The following is a 17,566-nucleotide window of genomic DNA, read 5'->3' on the forward strand; positions in this document are numbered from 1 at the left end:
CACAACTCCTCCACTCCACTCCCCAGGCACAAAATCACCTAAGACACCCAGGGGCCTAACCCATCCCCTCAATAGCCACGCCCCTTTGAGTCTCAGGGAAGGTTTGAAAGAATACAAATACCTGTCTGGTCCATAGTCCTGAGGGTGATTCCACCAGCCAAACGGCCTGTCCTGCCGGAGGCATCAGACCCTTTCCCAATAGCAGCCTTATTCTTGGAGAGAATAACCTATGGGTTCTTAAAAACCACCGAATGACATCATTCTCTCCATTCTCCCTCTTCTTTCTCCCCCTCACAGGGTTGCAGGGGCCGAAGAGAGGTTTTTGATGCTGATCTTGTCCAGCCCTCTAAATGGGTATAGACGCCCTGTATGCACCCACCGAGAGTCCGCTCACTGTGTTGATAAGCCCGATGGAGGAAGCATTCTTCCTCTTTCCCTTTTTGCTCTGCTCCTTGCTCCTGGAGGTTGGGGGAGGTCTAATGAGCCCTGGACCCTGATGCTCCCAGACTGCAGCAAAATGTTCTTTCTCCATTATCTAGGAAACAGGGATGAAAAGGACAGCAGTGTGCAGGCTCTGAGCCTTTGGGCTGGAAGAAAGGGTGTCAGGTCCCAAACTAAAAAAGGCTGGTCATATTCCTGCTCCCAGCTCTTGGCTGGGGAGGCGGTCCCCTAGCATTCACTTGGCACATGTGATGGCATTGTCTTTGCCAAGGAAAGTGGCTTCTTACTCAAATGGAGCCCTTTCGAGGCCTCTATTGTGTGGTGACAGCAGCTCCAGGTGGTTGGTCTTCAGGAAGGATGCACTCCTTGTGCATGTTCACTTGATTGTCTTATCAAAATACTAAAATCTGTGATTTCTTTGCCAAACTGAAAAATATTAAAATAACATCACCAGATTTGGCATGGGGAAGGGGAAATCTATATTTGGAGAGTATGAAGGGAAGGAGGCTCATTGCAATGAAATTCTCCTGATTCCCAGTGTAGACCAGAAAATGGCCAGGAAAAATCTCAAGGGGCTCAGGGGAGATGAGGGAGAGCCTCTGCATGGGGGAAAGAGGTCAGCCCCCAGGGGGCTGGACCTGCCTTACAGGGACCAGTTAGTTCTGTTCATTCGTCCTCAAACGTTGATTGGTTCCTAGATTCTGTCCCGCCACCTTCCTCGTGACGCACACACAGGTATCCTGTAGGAAGTGAATCTAAATCAACATCAGCTTTTTTATGAGAGTCCAGACTTATGTGAAATGGACAAAGATGGGAAATTGCTCCAGGTTAAAGTCTGATCACCATCTCCTCATCCAACACTGGCCACCAACATACAAACGTGACAGTCTCACACGGAGCACAGAAACAGACATTCCGTCCAGATAAGCCACATTCCGTTCTCATTCACAACTCGACCTCCTGGACGTGGAAGTGGCGGTGGTCAGCCTATTGCAGGCTACAAAACCATAAGCTCATAGAGGACTGCCCCAGAGCACCCTAAATCAGTGTGTGCCTATCTGTTTCAAAACCTGTGAAAAGGCCACTCTGCCCACTCAGAGATCTTTTTTGAAGCCCCTCCCTGGGAAAAAGATGATGCTTAGTCTTATTTCCTAAAGTGGCCACCTAAGCCTCTTTTTTTGCCCATCCTTAGCTATTTTAAAGGTTTCATTTCTTGCTCAAAACACTGCATCTTATGCTATTGGCCAAATATCAAAAGACAAGGGCACTGCCTTCATCTGCCTGCAGCTTTCTTCCTCTGCCCACCTGGTTCTGTCTGCCTTACTTGACTCTCCTGGGCATTACCTGCTGCTTCCCCTCCTCCTGGGAAGGGATGTGCCTCCTTCCTCCCCACACTTTCCTGTGCAGTGGCTGGCAGGACGAGGTTGGTATGTTCTGGAGCCAAAGGTCGGGAGTCCTATAAATGGCAGCTCCTGAGGGCAGCAGACGGACACCGTAGGAGATCCCCCTGCACACAGCCAACCCCTTGTGTCAAGGGCTAAGAATAGACCAAGTCGGAAATGAGCAGGCAGGACCTCAGGGGCTCCTGCCCTGGTTTGCCCCCATCCGATGCAGAACAATATGCAAACCCCAATAGGAGATGCCTGCCCTTGCCAATCCCGAGCAGCAATCACAAGGCCCCCATACCAGAAATGGAAGTCGGTCAGCTCACTCGTGCTCATCCAGGAGGGTCTAGTCCTAAAAATCCATCCTCAAACAAAGAACAAAGGAATAATTTCCTTTGGATACAGTGCCAAGTGGTCGCCCAGTGAACGTCTCTCTAGAAGCAGCCTTTGGCCGTTTGACATGGTGGATACAGACAGCTGGTCACCTAGCAGATGACCCGCCTTGGTCGTTATCCGTCCTCCACATGGGTCTGGGGTCCTTGGGCCGGAGTGGGGCTGGGAGAGTTGTTTCAGCTGTTGGCCTCCAAGAAGCTCATCTTTTGACCCAGAAAGATCAGGAAATGTCACGGGCTGATTCAGGGTCCCCACTGTGATCATGGATAACTCACTTCACCTCTTGGTGCCTTGGTTTCTCCATCTGTGAAGTGGAGAGGAAGAAGGCCAGCTTCTTTCTCTCCTGCTCAGGGATGCTGTGAGGATTCAGTCATTATTGCCTGTAGCGAAGGCATCGTATGAGGACCAGTGACGGTCTTGTTACTTGGGAAGTGAAAGGTAGCAGGTTGTCCAGGTACAGAAGCTCCTGGAAGCCCCCAGGACGAACAGCGTAGCTGGACAGGGTGAAGTCTCACAAACTTGTAGTTTTTTTAGATACTTCCCAGCACTGTGAACCCACACAATGGTATTCTGGTCAGGCGACTAGGGGAGTCCCCTGACTCAAGCCGGCCACTTGTAATTCTAAAACCAAATGTCCTGATGTTAAGTTTTCCTAAATTATTGGAGATTGTGGGAAGGATCCATTTGAAAACCTGATGTTCATTGAGCTTTGGGCAGATAAGAGAATGGGTGAATTCGGAGAGGATTTGGACATTGTTTTTAAGGTGATTGAAAGCGCTTTAGGAAATATCTCTCACTTTCGTTCTTCCTTATAATCTTTTTCAACATTGAGGCTCATCTCATCAAATGGACTGGTCTTCTCTTTGCCTCTTTGCAGAATACAGAAGCAACACTTTATTTTTTTGGGGGGGGGGACCCTTCAGCCACAATGTGGGTCCCAACGGCAAATTTTTATCATTCCCTGGTGTGCTTTGAGTGGAGCCTGCAGGCAGAGATTCAGAGACAGACAGGGGTTGGCGGATGTTACTAACAGTTTTTATCCAAGTGTGGCTAGTTTTTCCCCTCATCATTTGAATTGGAAATGTTTGGTTGAGTTTTTCTTTCCTTTTTTTTTTCTTTTTTCTTTTCTTTTTACTATGGGGTGACTATTATCAATTCAACTATAAAGATACTCTTTGAGCAGGAAAATAAACCCATCCTAAGAACCTCCATGTACTTCTTAGGATCCACACCAGAGTGAGGGCAGGTGGGAGCAGTGGAGAGTGACGTGAGCTCTCCAGGAGGACCAGATGCGAAACGGGTTTTCTATGGGCTCTGAGAACCTTCTGGGAGAGGAAAATCCTAGAAGCCTCACCCATTGTAGCTCAGTCAACCTGGCTCTGGTTCTGGCCTTTTCCTTGGAGTTCAGGTTGTATCCTGGTACAAAAATTCTCACCAAAAAAAAAAAAAAAAGGCACCACCCAAGCCTGTCCTACAGGTCCAGGTGCTGCTGTAAATCTTCCTGCTCTTTGTCAGCCCTGACGAGACCTCTTTCCCACCTGCTCTGACCCTGCTCTCAATTAATATTATTGTTTTGACAGCACAAGGGACCAGATCACAGTTTGGAATTCAATAATGACTTCTGTTTGATTTTGTATCTGATCATTCTGTGGATAGGCCAAATCGTGCTGGAATTATTTCTTTCCACAAGTATTTCTGATGCTAACCAGAGGAAGGAAAACACAAGACTCCCGTTCTCAGCGGCACTCCTCTTTTGACGGGAATGGACGGCGGATGAACTGTATGCCATCTATGAATGAGGACTTCGAGGATTGGAGCTGCAGAAGAACAAAATAACTCAGTGGATTGGTAGGAAGAATGATCAAGAAGAGGCAGGCTCCCAGAAATGCGTGGAAAGAAAACAGTGGCCATCGTCTAATCACTACTTCCTATGTGCTCTGGGGCAGAAATACCAAGGCATGTTCTTTTCAAATAGAGGAAATTGATTTCTAGGGAGTGACGTATTGAAGCGTTATTGTTCCAATAGAAGGTCAGAGAAAGCATCTATGGACAGGAAAGGCACGCTTTCATGAACAAATCACGTCGTTGGAAGTGAAAAAACAGTAACAACAACCCAGGACTCCATCCTTCTGCAGACCTGAGTGAAGTCACTCTTGGGGCCAAATTCTCTTTCTGTAAAGCGAGAAGAGTATTACTTACCTCACAGGGGTGTTGTGAGGATACAGTCATTAATGTCTAGGAAAGCACTTTGAGGATAAAAGTATCACTGTTGTCAAGTTTGCTTCCTATTTCAAATGCTTCTAAATGTTCACCACGCACCTGCTGTGTGCCAGGTACCACGCGAGGTGCTGCTGAGAGAGGGAAAGACATCTAGTTCCTCTCCTCGTTTTTGATTAACAGATATTTTAAAGTGATTATAAGAGGGCAGAATAACAGAGTTTTCTCAGTATGGGCCAAGAGAGATGTTCTCTGTCTTTCTGCCCCCACCCCCAAAAGGCTACCCTCCTTTTTTCCCCCAAGTATTTGGGCAAAAAGGGAGAGCTTTAAATCCTTTTGACTTCCATCAGAGAATGCTCTTCTGAGAAGCAAACAAATAATTGATTACTCTTCTCCCTTTGGGGGAAAATGAAGGCAGATCTCAGTGAGCGTGTCCTGTGACCAGCAGACGAGGTTTCTTTGTTTCTGCCATTGCTCCGGGCTCAGCTTCAGTTTGCCACCGCCTTCATCTCCTCTCTCCAGACCCAGAGAACGGTTGCTTGTGCTGTGTTGGAATAGCTGGGTGCTCTCTGGTTAGTTTGCGTCCTTGGAGAGTCTGGTACACTGTTGTTTGCTGGCAAGTCTTGGCTTCCAAAGACAAGGGTCTTCACTAGAAAGCAAATCAAACATGCGACTGCCTTTTTTGTTTTTTGGTTTTTTTTGGTGGTGCCAGGGTGGGGGAATTTTCAGTTCCTTAGCTGCCTCCCATAAGATGAAACTTTTTAAAATTCCTCTTTTGTTTCTCCACGTGCAGAGTTCTTCCTTTCCAAAACACACTCTAGGAATCAAGTCAGGATTCCGAAGTAGCCTAAAATATAGCCCATCTGAGATGATTTTTCCAGTGCCATGCTAGTTTATACTAGTTCACTAGTTTATACAAAGAGCCAAAGCCCCCCAACTGAGCTAAGCAGGTTGGAAATCCAAGCCCCACCTCGAGGCTTCCAGAAGTGCCCTGGGTCCTCGGTAGTGTTAGGAGTGCTCTTTCTATATTACTCGGGCCATCTCCCTAAATCCTCTAAAATCTTTGTGCCACAGAAAGATCATTCTCAGAGCTCAGAGGGGGCATCCTCAGTGTCTCAGAACCAGAATGCAACCACTTGTTATTCCGGAAAGTATTAGATGATGCCAGTCTTTAGGGAAAGAAAAGAAGTCTTTTCTCTGCCTTTCAGAGGGAAGAGGACAAAGAGAAAGGGAAGGTTATATGGTTTGAAAAGTGGCTCTTTTGTTGCTGAGAAAAGGCATGGCACTCAGCAGTCCACAGTGGTCCCCTCCACCGTGGACACAGGATGGGGAGGCCCTATGTGAGTTCCTTCAGGAACCCAAGGTAGTACTGGGGAGAGAGGGTGTCAGGGTCCTGTCCTTCCAACCCAGGCCCGGAGGATGAGAGGTTGCAGTTGGGATGCTGAGCAGAGCCTCAGATCACCCTTGGCCACTGCTGTGCCCCTCCTTAGCCTGTGCTCAAGATAGCTCCTGACCCTGGCACTGAATCCAGAGGCCTTCCTTCCCTGAAGCCCGTCCTTGAGCACACACAGATTCTGGGTGGGGTTACTGGTCAGAAACTCAGTCCCTTCAGGGCTCTCCCCCACCTTGCCTGGACACCAACCCCGCGGGACTCCAAGCTGTGGCCCAGCCTCTCCTCTGGTCCAGCCTGCCTGGGGCTAAGGACAGGCTCTCTTTCTTCCTTCACTTAAATACATTTGTCTTTAAAAGGCATGGCCCTTTTAAAGGGCCATGGGTCCCAGTGGAGACTTGAGAAATGGGGTGGGAGTGGGGGAGAAAGGGGCTGATAACTTTGGAGGCCAACTTGAGCTCTCAAAGGAAAATAAGTTTTCTTGTCCCTTAGGCTGTCTAGGGCATCTTCTCATCAAAATAGCAGAAAGTTTTGTGCACATGATGGCTCATAGCCTGGCGGGGTCCCCTCCAACCTCGCAGGGGAGGCTAACTTCCTAGTTACTGAGGGCTTCGTTTTTACTTGCTTGGAATTATAGTAATTATGAAATGCTTGAGAGAGAGAGAAAGGACAAATAAGCTGTGAGGTGATCTGAGATTTTGAGATTATGGTGGATTGTTCAGAAATGAGGAGCCTGATTGAAGTCCATGATCACCTAACTGCATCATCAGCTTCTTAAACACATCGAGACACATGAACATGCCAATCTTGGGCATGTATATGTACACGTATGTGTATATATACAAATGTGCATGTCTATGTATATACATGCACACATGCATGTGCACAAATACATATATATTTGTGTGTATCTTTTTCTTAAAGGGCTTAAAAAGTTGCTGAAATGAAATATTTTGATGTTAGGTCTCTTGCTGGACTTGAAATAGACCTCGCCTAGATGGACTTCTGTTTCTTCCTGGCCGGGGCCACGCTGTTCCTGAATCTCTTCCCCCTGGGACAGGAAGCAGGTCTGCAGGGCAACCAGAGACTCATGCCACAGCTGACTAAGTAGCTCCCCGCTTTCTATAAAGTAGATCATGCCTAGAAACTCTGTTAGCATGGTGGCCATCAGGGCAGGAAGGAGAGGTTCACACAGGGGGACAGGGAAGACGGGAAGTTACTGCTTGGAGTCCAGTCAGCATCAGATGTCCTTTGGTGCCAGGGACTCTGGCCACGGAAACTCAGACCCCTGGGTTTGGCCGGGCAGTATGAGCACCTTCAAATGGCGTGAAGCTACCTCGTGAGGCCGCAGGGACGCGGGGAGTGTGACTCCCTTCCTGGTGACTCTGACAGACAGAGACATTTCAGGGCAATCGCCTAGGAGGCAGAACGACTTCGGGGCAGGGCCACATTTCTCCCCAGTGCAGTGATGGTCACAAGTCTGGGGGCAGAGCTGGGAAGAATCCGGTGTGCGTGGTGTGGAAAAGTCCACTGGACTTCCCTTCCCCCTCGGGGGACAGGATGCACGTGACCCAAAGTGCCAGGGTGTCTAGTTATGCTGGAGGGGTCCTTCCCCAGAGGGGAGAAGAACTTTGAGGGGGTCACCTGGAGGGACGAGGTACTGCACTTGTGCTTTGAGTCACAAACCTCTCTTGCCCTGCTTCCTGTTCTTAGGTTTCTGCTCTGACCGGAATTGCGCAGGAAGCGAGGGACGGAGCTGTGAACTGAGAATGTTTGGGATCCAGACAGGAGCTGCGTCTCCGACCCATGTCAGCTGGGAGAGAACCACGGGGTCTGGACAAGACCCCTGGAAAACTTTCCAAGCTCACTGCAGAAGAGCAGCTTTTGGGGTCCCCTCCCTCACCCTGACAGGCGCACATCACCCGACCCTGGGTGGTGTGGCAGGTGGCCAGCTGCTGCAGACTGCCGCCTCGGGAGCGCACAGGACCCTTCCTCCCCCCATTTTCAGGTCCCTTTCTCCCCAGCGCCAGCCCCCAGCCTATAATAGCTGTTATCTCTTCCCTGAATGGACTCTTGTGACCAGACACATCAGCAAGAAACCCGTTTCCTACTGGTGTCCCAGAAAAGCGGCTCCTTGGGGTATAAGGAGGGAAAGGCAGAGGTGGGACCTGGCAGATGGGAATACAGCCATGGACGGACTCAGGTGGCTTTTTTTAAAACAAAAACAAAAAATGTGCACAATCGAAGAAAATATATGAGCAGGAAAGGAATGGAAGGGAGAGAGGGAGAAAAGGCAGGAGGAAGGGAAGAAAGGAAAGAAAGAAGGAAAAAGAAAGAAGGGAAAAAAGAGGAAAAAAGAAAAATAGGCTCCCATCAAGTTTCTGCCATTTCTCGGCGTCTGCAAGTGGTCACTGCGGTTTGGCAGCTGGTAGAGCTTGGGATTCCTAACTCCACCGTCTGCCCAGGAAAGGCCACGCAGTCCTAGCTCTGGCCTCACTGACCTTACCCTGCAGGAACTTGGGGGGCACATCCAAGCTCACTCAGTCCCTGGCCTTCCCAGTGCGTCTGCCTGCAGGGTCAGAAGGCTGCAATCCAGTCTCTCTTCCCCAGATAATGGTTAATTTATCAGGCGTTCTCTTAGCATTTGTTTGGTTTCTCTTGGCTACTTTTCTATCAGTCATTCTTCCCATTTTAACCCCAGTGAAACTCATGACTTCCTAACTGGCTCTTTAAAGAGCTGAACTATTTTAAATTCTCAGGTAAATCAAAGCTTTGAGGGCATAAAATTTGTAATTTCCCCTAAAGGGCTAACAAAATGTTCTCTTGGTTACTCTTGAGTGTGAGTGGCGTCTGAGAAGCTGGTTGGGAGGCATCCTGGAGGCTGTATAGGAAGCAGAGTCATCAACACTGTTCGTTTGGAGATTCCAGCTATTGCCTCCCCCCTGGACAAATGATCAGGCAGACATTTATGAAAGGAGGGTTCTAGAGCCTGGCAATTTCAGGTGGGAGTTGGTTGCAGGAGTTTTAATCAGCCTTCTGAGACTTGCCCTTCTCCTGTGTGTCCCTCATCTTTATCCTCGGTTCCCCACGTTCCCTGAAGTAGATGTGTGAGTAAACATAGCTTCCAAACTTCAGACCAGACCTTCTTTTATTCTTGAGTTTGCTGATGTCAAAAATAACAGTGAACTCTAGACAGTGGATTAAGCCTATCAGCTGACCCTCCCAAGGTGGTTTACGGCCACCTTGCTGTTGACCAAATTCTCAGCCTAAAGGAATATAAGTGAGCCTATTTCTAGCTCCATCTCTCCGGAGTAGGTCTGTGGGGAAGTGGTTTAGCCAGAGGTGGGGAGAGGGCTAAGAAGGCACCTACCTTTGCCCTTCGTCACACCTGATGTGTCCAGGAAAGGCTTAAGGGAAACCTCTGTTAAAGCCAGGGAGAGTCCTTATGCCTTTGGCAGGTGACCTAGGCTGCATTCATTAATGGGCCCCTTTGGATGCAAAAGAAAGCTCTTAAAACTTGATTTAATTTGATTTAACTGAGCACCTATTGTGTGCACAACACAGTCCTTGTCCATGGGTGATGAACCTAGGGAGGGAAATCATTGACTGAATCATGGAAGGTGTAAAGGCTGAGAATGGCATTCACCCATCCTAAGGATAAAGACCCCCATAGGACTTCAGTGTGATCTTGGACCAATTATTTGTTTCCAAAATGTCCTTTTCAGCTGTAACACACTCTGGCCACGATGACCCAGCTGGAAAGTCACAGCGCTCTAGTGGAAGGCAGGATGATAAATACTGGGTTGGCCAAAAAGTTCATTTAGATTTTGATAACATGGAAAAAACTTGAATGAACTTTTTTGGCCAACCCAATACCATAGATGGGTTTTCCAGGTGGCACTAGTGGTAAAGAACCTGCCTGCCAATGCAGGAGACAAAAGAGATGCAAATTCGATTCTTGGGGCGGGAAGATCCCCTGGAGAAGGGCATGGTAACCCACTCCAGTGTTCTTGTCTGGAGAATCCCATGGAAGAGGATCCTAGTGGGCTACAGTCCCGGGGTCGCAAAGAGTCAGACACGGCTGATGACTTAGCTCTCAGTACATAGAGACACAGAGCAAATGCTGAGCCCCTCCAGCCGAGGGAACATTTGACTCTGACAGTAAGGGGAGACCTCTGAGCCAAGTCCATCAGTATTTCCCTTCTCCAGAGCTACAGAGCAGCGCTTCTGGCTACCATGGATTGTGCTGGCCCTTGGTCTCTTACAGGGAGCAGGGGTGGTGACAGATGTGGGTTTCCTTCTCTCTGCCATCTCTTCTGGTTGGCAGCGGCAGGAGGAGCTGGGAAGGCTGGGGCCTGGCCCTCCTGGTCCCAGCAGCTCAGAACTGCACTGCACCCACCCATCCCAACTCCACCCACCGGGGTTGCGGGGACTGTGGTCAGGACACCAGTGATTCTGGGTCTGTGGAGAGGCAATGGGCTCAGAGGTCAGCAATGCATCTCCCATCAAGAAGAAAGTTTTAGGAACCCCTGGAAGGAACAAATGGGCAGAGACCATTCTCTTAAAACTATGGGCAGTCAGACTCCTGAACACTCAGGTTTGTTACTGCAGGAGGCGTGTAGGCTGAAAATACCATGAATGGAGACTTGGGGGTGGGGGGGTGGTGTGTCCAGGTAGCTTCTTTCTGTCCCATGAAGATGCTAGAGGGGGGCTGTCTGCAAACAGAGGTCTCTTCTGGCAAAAGTCTTTTTTTGCCCCTGTTGACCACGACCCCAAAGTAGGTGTGGATGAATAGATTGCTGAAAAGTGGTAGGAATGATTCATTTTTCCTCACACTGAAATGGGGGTATTATTTTTGGTATAGATAAACATCAGAATTTGAGCAACTTAAGGGAAACAAAACCCAATTCAAGGAACCAGAAGGGAAAGCAATAATTCAGTTTACATAAGTTGTCACCAAAACTGCAGTGTCAGACTCCCTCTGAGCAGCCTCCTGAGTTGTTGGATTGACCAGGGTTTGGGAAGAAGGGTCCCTGCAAGTAGGCCTTTTGGTCTTAGTCTCAGGATCCCCCATCCTGTCACCATGGGCTTAGACAGCAAGTCCCAGAAGCCTTGCAGGTCACACCAGCATCACCAGTGGGCATTCCTTCGTCCAGCCCCGACCAGGCGTGACAGAAGGCATGTGGCTGGTGAGGATGGGGCTGCCTCGCCCCACCTCAGGTCCAGACCTTCTGCAGCAAGTGCAGGCTCCCAATCCCCATGGGGGGTGTGGCCCCGCCTGGAACGAGAATCACAGGGAAGGCTCTTTCAAGGCCAGCAAGTGACTAAAAAATTAAGATGCCATTTCCCATGCAGTCTGCAATCTGTCCCCTTTCCTCTTCTGGTTTGTCAGTGGCACACATCATTCTTGGTGCTCTGAATGGCCAAAAACTTCCAATTTTCTTGGCCAGACATAAAGATGGAGTAATTCTGATGTAGATTCTAAGCCAACACTCATGGTTCTCAGCTCTGTGGACAGGTGTGGACATCTCTCTGTCCTCATTTAATCTAGAGCCGGTGCTATCTGTGGCTAACAGTGCCTATGGATGTAATTCCTTCATTTCATCTCTGTGTGTGTGTGTGTGTGTGCGCGCTAATGCATTGCCACCAAGGAAACATATTAGAAAGACAGATGTCCATAAAAAGACTTTCCTTAGTTTAAGATTTTTGTTCTGATTCTCACTTTTCTTAGGAGGGCCCGGTTTTCGGTGTCTCAGTCCCCCCCCACCCCCACCTCTTCACTTTTCTTTTTAAAAATGGAAAGGTTTTCCTTTTCTATGAGCCAAAAAGACGTTTCCATAAAAGGAACCGCATCAGGCTCTTTTCTTCCCTCTCTCCCTGGTAAGTTGAAATGGATAGAGGCTCATCGGTTGGGCTCATGTTTGAATCACTGGCTCCAGGGTTCTTGCTAAAGAGGAAAAACTTTTTCTGTTGCCCCACCACAGCGAGGTCAGGGCGGTGACAACAAACAATTAACTTCTCGAAACCTCGTGGTGCCTTTTCTTGTGGTGCTTCTCGTGTTTCTCCGGACAAGGCAGCCACTTGCAGCAAACAGCAGTGTCGGGGCTTTTCCTTGGTCTTACGTGCCAGTGCAGTAAAAGACTTAATGTATACATATATAAATAGATATAGAGATAGAGATATCACTATAGTTATATAATTATATAATTGAGGTTCTGATGCAGCTTTGATGGGAGTTGATTACTCCTCTGCAAAAATAGACACTACTCAACGGGAACTCACAGCTCTGGGGGAGAGTTTTGACTTCTGGGAAGGACGCCAACAAATGAGATAGGTTACTTCCAGTGATGAGTTTTCTTCTCCTTTCTTGTAAAAGTCGCTGTCTCCATAAACATGAAACGTTTGTGAAGGGAGCCAAGAGCAGCTTCTTTTTTGAACTTCCTTTGGTGCTGATATTTTCAAAATTTCTTTGTTAGTTTTGCTTTCTCATCAGTGGCCAAAAGGCTGCTTTTCCAAAATCTCGACCCACCCATCAAAGGGGATGGGGGACTGGGAATAAAAGGCTAGAGGTAGGGGGTCTCTGACTCTGTGACTTAACCCAGATCGTTTTCTGGGTTTGGCTCCCAGACTCAGTCTCCCCATCTCAAATAGACATCGTATTTCCTTACTTCACAGGGAAGGGTAACTTCAGAGGATTCATCAATGACCCTCAAACATGAAATCATGATTAATTTGGAGACAGCAACTTGGCATGTTTTTAAGATTTAGTTTGTATGTTGCTATCTTGAAGTTTTGCTTTCTTCCCCTCCTGTTCTTCCATCTCCACCAAATTGTATGTCCTCCCTTCGGCAATACCTTTGAAAATCGTGTAACTGATAGACCTCACCTAAAGGGTTGGGTAGTGCTAATTTCTCCCAAGGGAACAACATCACTAATACTGTATAAGGTGCTAGAATCAAACCTCATTTTATAAACTTTGGTTCTTAGAGAAAAACAAAACATGCAGAATTCTTTCTGTGAAGCCTTACTATAGATTGTTATAGCCAATTGTTTATCCAAAAAAAAAAAGAAAGAGAGAATAGAAAATAAAGATAAGATGCAGTGATTCTGTATAAAATGTAACTAAAAAACCTTCACTATTTCCTATATTAATGTAAACTATCATATATATATATACACACATATATATATATATATATATATATATATATATATATATGCTTGAGGCAGATAGAAAGAATGAAAAAGCATAAAGTATGTTCATCTTTCTTTTCTTTTCAGTTGGTTCACAACTGTTGGTATGTGAGCAAGAGAGGTTTATGGTGGGATGGGATAAGGAATGCCTAGTATGATATAGGAAATAAGTCTTATTACCGTCCTGTTCTATATGTTATTAGAAGAAGTTTGGTTGAATGTGAGGACAGGGAAATCAATGAAAACATAGACGTGCTTTCTAACTGTTTGGAGCATTGATGTTACACTTTGGTGTTGTTTTCTCTTATTCTAAGGTTTCTCGATAGCACTGTAAACGTCTGTTGCCTAAGATGTTAACAAATCATGTTTACCTCAAGAAAGCTCGAAGAAAGAGGCAGTTGTTTCCCCCCATCTCTTAGGAAGTAGTGAACCCCTGAGCAAAGCATGAGGCATTTCCACAGAAGATCAATGAGACTAGAACCATTTCTGGTGCTTTCCTTGATGCCCCCATTCTCACCTGCCCCTTCCCTCGCAAACGAGAGAAATAACCCAAAAGATGAGTTTTGACAAGAAATAAGGGTTAGACTGTAGCACAAGCAGATGAGTAAATACAGAAACTTTGCCCGGAACAAGTGGTGTGGGGTCCTTTTAAGTACGGCTGTGTAATTCCAGAGTTTAGTGTTCGCATGCGTGTGTGTGTACTGTATATATGCTTCCATGGATGAAATGTTTGATGAACAGAGAAAAATACCATAAACAGACATGAACAGAAAAAAAATCAAATGCTATTTTATCAGACGACGCACTTGTTCACCTTGATGAGAAGCCACTGTTTTCACAACTATGCAAACCCTCCCGCCTTTGCCTCCGCGCTCCATCTCCCGCACAGATTTTTCTTTGTACCAGAATCACAATATCCAACCTCTGGTTCAAGGTGAGCATGCTACAGTGATTCTTTTCCTAAATTTAAGAGCTCCCGAGAAAACTTTCCCTTTTCTTTCCTTTTCAATGATTCAGTGTAACCCTGTTTGGTTCTATAAGTGAACTGATGTGTATTTTTACATTTCGGTTAGATGTTTACAAAGAAGCTTTCCATCCTCTTCTCTATTCAAAATAATTATTTTCTTGATAAAGTCTAACTTTTATAGGATGTTTGGGGGATGTGTTGACTTAAGGCAAGAAAAAATTTGGCTTAAGTGGAACAATGAGCATGTGACCTCGGGGCGGGGGTTGGGGTGGGGGCGGGGCGGGGATGTTTGTGGACCTGCAGCTAAATTAGCACCTACACCTTGGTCCTGAATAAAGACCCTGGCAGGGAGCCAGCTACTCTGGGAAAGATTTGATCCGGGGATTTTTCTTTCCTTATTTGTGGGCCTCTATATGGAGTAACCTATCCCCAGAGGGTGAACTCGTATTTCCTACCCAGCTTTTTGCCAGCCTCTTCCTTCCCACCGACTTGACTCACTCCACCCAGTGCCAAAGCCCAGTTCCCCGCATTTGCACTGCTTCCTGCTCTCCCTGTCCTCCCTTGGCAGCCACTGAGCGGGGTTACTGCCTCTGCTTTTAATCTGAAGGTTAGACAGAAAGGATGTCTCCCAAGAACTCGACCCCTGAAGCCCTGAAGAGGTCAGCCCTTGGTTGCATGTCACTTGGAGGTATTTGCAACACAACGTTAGCTCTGGAGCTGAGCTGAGCGGTTCCAGTTTTCACTTAGAAACCACCCTGGGGCCATCTTGGCCGAACCCTTCTTAACAAGGTGTAACAGAGGGGTTGCTGGGCGGAAGAGCGATCCTGAGGTTAGACAAAGCACAATGTAGGCAGGGGCAGCCCTGCACGCAGAAGGCAGCTTCTCAACTCCTCCGGTTGTCTGCACAAGTCTGAGTTTTGCACACAGTTTACACATCTTGCACAAGGTGGCCGAGCCATCCGAGACACTTTTTTTAAAAGATAAATTCAGACACTGCCTAACTGCTCCAGCACAACCTGCTTCCACCCCACGGCTGGTGGGAGCTTGAATGGAATTCCTCTGGAATGAGAGAGGTCGGTCCTCTGACAAGAATGCATTTTCTCTGTTGGCCTCATTCCCTGCCTCCCCATCCTACACAGACTCTTAGCGACTCAGGGGATCTTATTCAAGTACTGTTCATTTGCATTCTGTCCTGTTCCATAGGTCACTCCTGCTAAGACCCATCCCTGGAATTTATCACTCATTATTTCTCTATTCCTCCTAAAGAGGAGTTCTCTTACCCTTGGAAGTATCATTCTGGAGACCTTTAGACCTATCTGACACAGACCTAGGAGTCTTTCCTAGAAGCCAGCTCGTCTCTACAGCTCAGAAAACATCTAGGGAATCAATGCCAGGATGCCAGGATACCAGGAGATTTCTCAACCCCTGGCCCTGCTTAAAAAGTGACTGAAGGGCTGGTGGGACCCTGTGAACCCTGTGACCCCACTCATCTCCCATCAACTCATCTGAGCTCAAGCCCTGGGCCAGTCTAGAGGACCCAGAGGCTCCAGGTCTTCCATGATGTTCAGAGTTGAGGACAAATGAACCAGGGCCAAGGAGAAGGGGTCTCCACCATGGCCTGGTCAGAGTGTCCAGCACCTCTTTTGGGGCTGTGACAACCTGCCTCTCTGGGAAGGGACATGCCCACCTCCCGGGGCTGTGGCATCACTGAGTTTCCACTGCAAATCTACACCCGGCGATTGTGCCTGTTCACTCAAAGCACAGACAGAACCTTTGCCCAGGAGAGTCTTCCCTCTCAGGGGATGAGTCCCACTGTGGAGCAGGAGCTGACCGTCCATCAGGTGGATGGTGGCCACTGATTGGTATCTGAAACCGTGCCGGCCCCAAAGATGTAGAGTTCTGGATGCCATGGCCAGAGAAGTCAGGTGCGGCCCCGAGCCCTCTCTGCGGTGGAGGAAGAGCCTCATCTGAGATGCTGTGTGTCCTCTTGTGGGGGAAGGGGACAGTTGCTTTAGAGGAAAAGAGTATTTAGGATGCCCAGAGTCTCAGGGTCCCATCAATGTGACCTGTGGGCAGGTGACATCAACCTTCTGGGAGGGCTGGAGGCATCAGTTGCAGCTCACCCTAACTGAGGCCAATGATATGGAAGGCCGTGTCCAGGTGCCTGTGAACAGTGATCTCATCTAAACCTTTACAGTAATCTGGCAAGATGAGAAACCCCATCCCATTTTACAGATGAGGAAACAGGCGTGGGGAGCTCAAGGGTCCTGTGGTCAGTCAGGGGTCCAGCTGGGGGTCAGACCTGGATCTTTGGTCTTCCAGGCTTCTCTTCGTGCCCTTTCCCAGTGGTTCACTGAGGCCAGCTAGCCACGAGTGCCTGGCAGGGACAGCTTGGGACCAAGGCTGTCCTGGCATTTTTGTTTCCTTGTAGATGGCCATAGAGGCTAGGAGAAGAGTGAGTTTTGGAGGACTAAGAGTTTAATGACGTTTATGAAACGGGGTATCCCCGTGGGAAGGGATGCCTGTTTCCCATGTGAGTTCTCGGAGAGCTGGTGTCTGTCTTGGTTTCCTGAGAACTTCTGTGTCTCCTTTCTTGGGGTTTTATAGTGGTGGTTTTTGTGTGATCGATCTTGAAAGGAGAGGTGATCTCCAGACAAGTGGATTATTTCTCTAAGGGTCCAGTAGGAGAGTTGATCAGTAGGAATTAGGACAGAATCAGAAACTTAACCTTCACTGGATAAATTCTGAGAAGGTTGTTGAAGATGCCGGCTGTGACATGGCAGAGAGAAGGAGGAGTCTGGACAGGCAAGTCCCCGTGTGAGCCTGGCATTGGGAGAGCAGCGGTGTGTGTAGGTGTGGGCAGCCAGGGAACCTGCATCGTCTCCCTGTCCCCACTTCCTGGCCAGTCGCTTGTCTTCCTTGAGCCTCAGTTTCCTCATCTCTAAAACATGGAAGTGAGCCTGGTGACCTCCGTTGCAGGTCCCAACCACAAAGGTACGAAAATAGCGAGACAGGCAGACACAGTCACGAACGTCTTGACAACTGAACCGATCCACTGGCTTTTGGGATGATGAGTGTCGGGAGCCACTGTGAATTCCTAAGCTGAGGGAGGAAATGACCAGAGTGGAAATACTAGGCTGAATTAAGTGGTTAAAACTGTGATGTGAGCTGATTAAGGGAGGAAAACAGGATAAGTGAGAGAGGAAGAGCGCCTGGGCAAAGAGATGGGCAGGAAAGCGCAGAGTGGGGAAAGTTGTGGGGGAGAGAAGACCCCTATGTCCTGTTTCCGCACAGAGGTAGGTCAGCCTCCTAATTTACATGTTTGTTTCCAGATATGTCAGCTTGATGCCTCCTGGGCGCACGCGTGCATGTACACACACACCACACACCACACACACAACCTTAATCCTGCTGTAGTCAGAGCAGTTACCTGCTGAGAAAAAAAATCCCAGTCCTTGGGCAGAGCTGGGGCTTCTTCAGAGCACAAAGGAGCAATGGAATCTCAGGGTTTGAAGGGGACTCAGACGCCACCTGATTATTGCTTGTCCACACAGTCATAGACAAAATGGTATCAGATTT

Source organism: Cervus canadensis, chromosome 14 (genome assembly GCF_019320065.1).
Source record: "Cervus canadensis isolate Bull #8, Minnesota chromosome 14, ASM1932006v1, whole genome shotgun sequence".
Taxonomy (NCBI): Eukaryota; Metazoa; Chordata; class Mammalia; order Artiodactyla; family Cervidae; genus Cervus; species Cervus canadensis.